The sequence below is a fragment of the Ornithodoros turicata genome, chromosome 8, assembly GCF_037126465.1.
Source record: "Ornithodoros turicata isolate Travis chromosome 8, ASM3712646v1, whole genome shotgun sequence".
Taxonomy (NCBI): domain Eukaryota; kingdom Metazoa; phylum Arthropoda; class Arachnida; order Ixodida; family Argasidae; genus Ornithodoros; species Ornithodoros turicata.
Window position 1 is genome coordinate 12,995,022 of NC_088208.1, and position 5,403 is coordinate 13,000,424.

Below are 5,403 nucleotides of genomic sequence, written 5' to 3' on the forward strand. Positions count from 1 at the left end.
CTTATAATTCAACACATGGTTACATCTACAGTGATGATGGGGTATTATGCTGGGAGTGTAAGAAACTGCGTAACTCATACTTAAAATGGGGAAAATATGTTAGGGACCGTGTATGAGACGGCAATGAATTCCAGACATTAGATCCGAAATAACTCATTGAACGAATCCCATAATTCGTTCGAGGTTGAGGTAGCTGTAGCATACCAGGTTCGCACCGCAGCGAATAAGGTTTTTGAAGATGTGTGATTGAAATAAGATGATCTGAGATCATGCCATTGCATAATCTGTAGATAAGGATGGCAACCTTATATTTCAGTAAATTGTATATGCTCTGGATAGACAGACACTGGAATGCAAATGAGATACTCTCACGGGGATGTGCGAACATCATTATGTGCATTGCTCTCTTGTGAGCGTGAAGTAGAGGAAGCAGGCTGGATGAATAAGTGAGCCCATAAACTTCCAGGGCGCAAGAAATATGCGATTAGATTAGAGCATGGAAAACCATGAGGAGACAAGTGAGGGGGACCAGGTATCGAATTCTTGAAAGAGCATAGAGCCCGCTGGTGATCTTGGAACGCACAAACTGGATATGGTTCGTCCACGATAAATGTTCATCCAAGACAACCCCCAAGAATTTCACGGATGTCGTTCTTGACAGGGAGCGTCCACAAAAATGCGATGTGTATTGGCTTAGGTTAAGTAATTTTTGGCGTGGGCGAAAGATTACATATGAGGTCTTACCTATGTTAGGAATGAGTTTGTTAGCTGTCAACCATGCGGAAAACTTAGTTAAAACGTTATCAGCCTTCACGAACAGCCCTGCAATAGTGGGGTCTTCAACAAAAATATTGGTGTCGTCGGCATATAAGAAACACTTCTCAGACAGACAGAGATGAAGGTCGTTAATATACATTGTGGAGACTATAGGGGGCGCCAGTAAGAGGCACCGAGGGCAAAGGAGCCGCCACGGGAGGGCGCGATGGAAAAAGGGTAAAAAGGAACGGCGGGGAGGTGGGGAGAGACTTGTGCGAGCGGCACGATCCAGGGAGCGGCCTTACTCTGTCCTCTGTCAAGGTACGAAATAAACCGTCTGATGTTTGACTGACCTTTCTTCGGTTCCTCCATGGGCAGGTTGGGCGGGGGTGGTCGGCGAGATGGGAAGGAATTCCCATAAATGGCGCGGTCGACAGGATTTTTTCGTTTTCTGCTGGTGAGGGTGCGAGGCGAGGTATGTTTGTAATTTTTCAATTTGGCTTTTCTTTTCTGGAGGCTGGAAGGAGCTTCGTGCTCTTGTCTCCACAGCAGTGACCGTAATTTGCACAGTGCATTAGCGTTACCGCTGGCTTTATCTTTTGTTGTTTTGTGTGTTCGTTCTTTTCGGGACGGAAACAACCTCGTGTTGTTGTCTCGAGGGGCAGTTAGCTCAGCCTGCCCGGTGCAGCGGAGTCGCCCCGGTTATCTTATCGAAATTATAGTATTTTTCACTTGCCTCGTGATTCGCACTGCCGGAGCATGCAGACAACGCCCGCCACCCCAAGGACCCACTCGTGTGCCCATCCGCATGGAGGAACGCAATAGGTTGGTTTCGACGTGTTCCCCCTTCATTTATGTGTAAAATCTCAGAGACCGTTCCCTTTAGTCGGCCGGACGCTCGACACTCAATGACTCGTGTAGTCTCGCCAATGGGGTTATGGTGTCTGCAGTGCCTTCCCCGTAGGACGTCTTAGCAGCGGTGCCTCCAGGGCCGTAGCCCGACTTCCTCCACGGCAGAGTTATTAGCAACGTGCAACCAAGTTGTGCGTGCTAATGACGGTGCGCATTGATGGTAGGTTGGTTTCGCCGCCGTAAGCATAGCCGCACGCGCCGTTACGACTTGCATTCGGGTGCTTTCCTTTCAGGGGCACGTGGACGATAAAGTCGTTGTCAGACTTCATAACTAGACGGCCTATCAGACCTACATAGGAATTGAAGTTGATGTCATAATCACGCGCATCCAGCTGGTTGCAGTGATAGGCGATGCGTCGCACGGGCTATTCCCGCCAGTGCTACACCCCCGCTTTCGCCCATATCTTCGAGCATATCGCTTACATAGCTCTGAAGCGATAGCGTGGAAAGATCGTACTTTCACGATATCTTTCTACTGAATCTCGTGTCTGCTAGATTGATTGCCGGCTTTCAGCTGTTTGGGACGAGCAAGCCATGCTTCGAATGTGTTGTTCTCCCAAGCATTTGATCCCTTCGTATTTGTGCAAAGGTTGATCACCGCAATTAGGGACCTACAAAGGCCCGCATTGCATCAGCTACGCGTGGATCCTTCCGGATCTGCTTTCAACTACGGCACTATGCGCATGCAGCGCACGCAGCACTTACTATTTTCGGTCACCAAAACCTGGTGCTCGCGATGTAGTTTATATTTCTGTGATTTCCGTTACGCGGACTTCCACATTTGTATTTGGGGAGTGCTTATCCAGGCACTCGCAGTGCGGAGTTTCCCTCTTACTGCTTTTCCCTCTAGTTTTTCCAGGTTCAGGATGTACCGACGCAGCAGGCCGCGCAGCAGACCACAATCGGATCCGGCGCCAGCCAGGCCTTGCCCGCGGCAGAAATCAGCGGCTACGTGGACGGTTGTCCACCAAGGTTATCCAGTGTCGTGGGCCTCGCACTCCAGGTGGTCGTCCCAGCCGCGCCCGCTCACGAGCGCCGACCCAGCCACCGCCCCTCTGCCTTTCCGGGGCCTGACGCTCGAGGAGAGGCACCCTGCGGACCCGCTTCAACCCCTCACGCCAGACGAGCAGCGTCTCCTCTGCCCCATTTGTAAAGTCCCGGAGTTCCACCGTGCCACCCATCGACGGGGAGACCTCCACCAGTCGCGCACCGAGCGAGCGCGCCCAGAACCCGTCGACGTCGCAACTGCCCTGGCTACTCTCCGCCGGCTCCGCCCAGAGCTGTTACGAGAAGCGGAGGGAGTAGCTGCACCCCCCAACCCCCAGGAGGACGACGTCCTCATCGACTTGGACGTGAATGAGGATCTCTGAAGACCCTGTGCTCTGGACTTGTGGGTGGGGGGATGTGGAGACTATAGGGGGCGCCAGTAAGAGGCACCGAGGGCAAAGGAGCCGCCACGGGAGGGCGCGATGGAAAAAGGGTAAAAAGGAACGGCGGGGAGGTGGGGAGAGACTTGTGCGAGCGGCACGATCCAGGGAGCGGCCTTACTCTGTCCTCTGTCAAGGTACGAAATAAACCGTCTGATGTTTGACTGACCTTTCTTCGGTTCCTCCATGGGCAGGTTGGGCGGGGGTGGTCGGCGAGATGGGAAGGAATTCCCATAACATAAGAAAAAGGAAGGGACCCAAAATTGACCCCTGAGAAGCGCCAGTTGATAAAGACTTAATAGAAAAATCATAGCCCGAGACATGAACATACTGCATTCTATTTTGCAAGTAGCTCTTTAGCAAAGTGAGCGGAAGCCCTCGAATTCCATACTTGTATGCCTTTTGTAGAAGTATTTTGTGATCAATTAAATCAAAGGCCTTTGTCAGGTCCACAAAAATGCCCATTGTAAGCAGTTTTTGTTCGATATTCTTCTTTATCTGTTCGGTTGCGTTTATTAATGCTAAAGTTGTGGATTTACCTTTGCGAAAGCCGAACTGGAGCGGATGTATTATCTTATGCCTGTTAAAGAATATTTCTAGTCGGTTAAGTATTAATTTTTCAAACACCTTGCTGACCGCAGGAAGTATCGATATGGGACGATAATTTCCTACATCCACTCTGGTTCCTTTTTTATGGACAGGTACAACCTTCCCCAGTTTAAGTTCGTCAGGAAATGTCACTTGTAAAAACATGCTATTTGCTAGCACTGACACTGGTTGGGCCAAGAGGTGTCCCACTTTTTTAAGAAGAGATGAAGATGTCAGGCCAGATGACTTTGAACTTTTGAGAGATCTTATAGTGGAAACCACTTGATTTGGTGTGGTTGGGTCAAGAAAGAAAGAATGCGGGTTTGATGGCGGAAGTGGAACTTCCAAACCTGTACTATTCAATAAAGGCACGCTCTTCCTTACATTAGTAAAATGGTAATTTAGCATGTTTGCCACTTTATCAGGAGCACTCACCAGTTCATTGTTATTTTGGAGTGAAATGTCAGTATGTGTCTGTCCATTACTTTTACCCAAAATGCGGTTGATTGTGTTCCACATGGTTTTGGGATTACCGTTGGTCTCGCTGAAAACCTTAGAAAAATAGTTACGTTGGGCGGCGCGCAGAACATTTCTGAGGGCACTGTTATAAGTAGTATAACGAGAAAGAAGGTCGTGATTGAATGGAGAACGGCGCATTTTAGTATTTAGATTATTTTTATGCTTAATGCTTTGAGAAATTGCATTGGTGATCCATGGTTGCCTAATCGTGCTACGCTTAATCAAAACTGAGGTTACGGTCGATTCTTTAATCAACCCAGAGAGTGTTGTAAGAAAGTAATTCATCTTTTCCCATGCGTCAGTATATGAGGAAAAATCCCATGTAAGCTGATGAAGGCGACTCTCGAGTGAAACAGGGCTAACATGTGTGCGTGTGCGATAGCCCAAATCACGTGAAGGTGTCCCCTTACGGCCAGCATATGTGAGCTCATGATCCGAGATGTCACACCCGGCAACCACAAAGGTCAGGTTATGACCACAACGATTAGTCACACATGGTCGAGAAGTGAGCCATTAGTGCCTCCTCCAAATCGAGTTGGCGAGCTAATTAACTGCTTAAATCTATGATTGGCAAGAATCTCCTGATATAATGAAACACTGGTATCGCTTCCTAGGAGATCAACAGGGTGTCCCAGAAAACGTGTCATTGAATTATAATAAAAAACTACACCACCTAGAGTCATGCGGTCAATGGCATTTGTTCTTACTGGGTTTTTGCCACCTCCTCGTGTGAATGTCGTGTAACGTAAATTTAATTATGTAAATTTTTGGGAGCTTAAGTCGTAAATTTGCCTAGTAAAGGTCACTTTTTTACCCCACCAATGTGAAGAGCGTGTCTAATTTAGTCAAATTAATGATAATTGACAGGGATATCCAGAAGCTATCCCATCGGAAAAAATAGCCGAACATCATGCTCTACGGAGGTCGCACAGAATAGCGCACGATGAATTTTTCAGCGCAATCTTTGTCAGTCCGACGAAAGGAGGTTGGAAACCCAGCCCTCCCCGACATCGCAGAAGGAGATAAAACAGGCACGGCTTATCACGTCCGACTTTCGCTGGGATAATCCTTTCCCTCTCCCAATTTTAGGAACTGTTACTTTTTCTACTATCACTCTGTGGGCTGGCTTCGGAACCTCCTTTCGTCGCACTGCGAGCGATTGCGCTCAAAAAGTCATCGCGCGCTATGGTCCGGTGCTCCG

The 5,403-nt window shown here is 48.6% G+C and overlaps 1 long non-coding RNA gene across 1 annotated transcript; it reads left to right on the forward strand.

The window, feature by feature from the left end:
• Positions 1-960: 960 nt before the first annotated feature.
• On the forward strand, positions 961-3,264 carry LOC135365961 (uncharacterized). Its single transcript, XR_010414042.1, has 2 exons — positions 961-1,077; positions 2,519-3,264. It is a non-coding gene; the product is annotated as an uncharacterized LOC135365961 (long non-coding RNA).
• Positions 3,265-5,403: the final 2,139 nt, after the last annotated feature.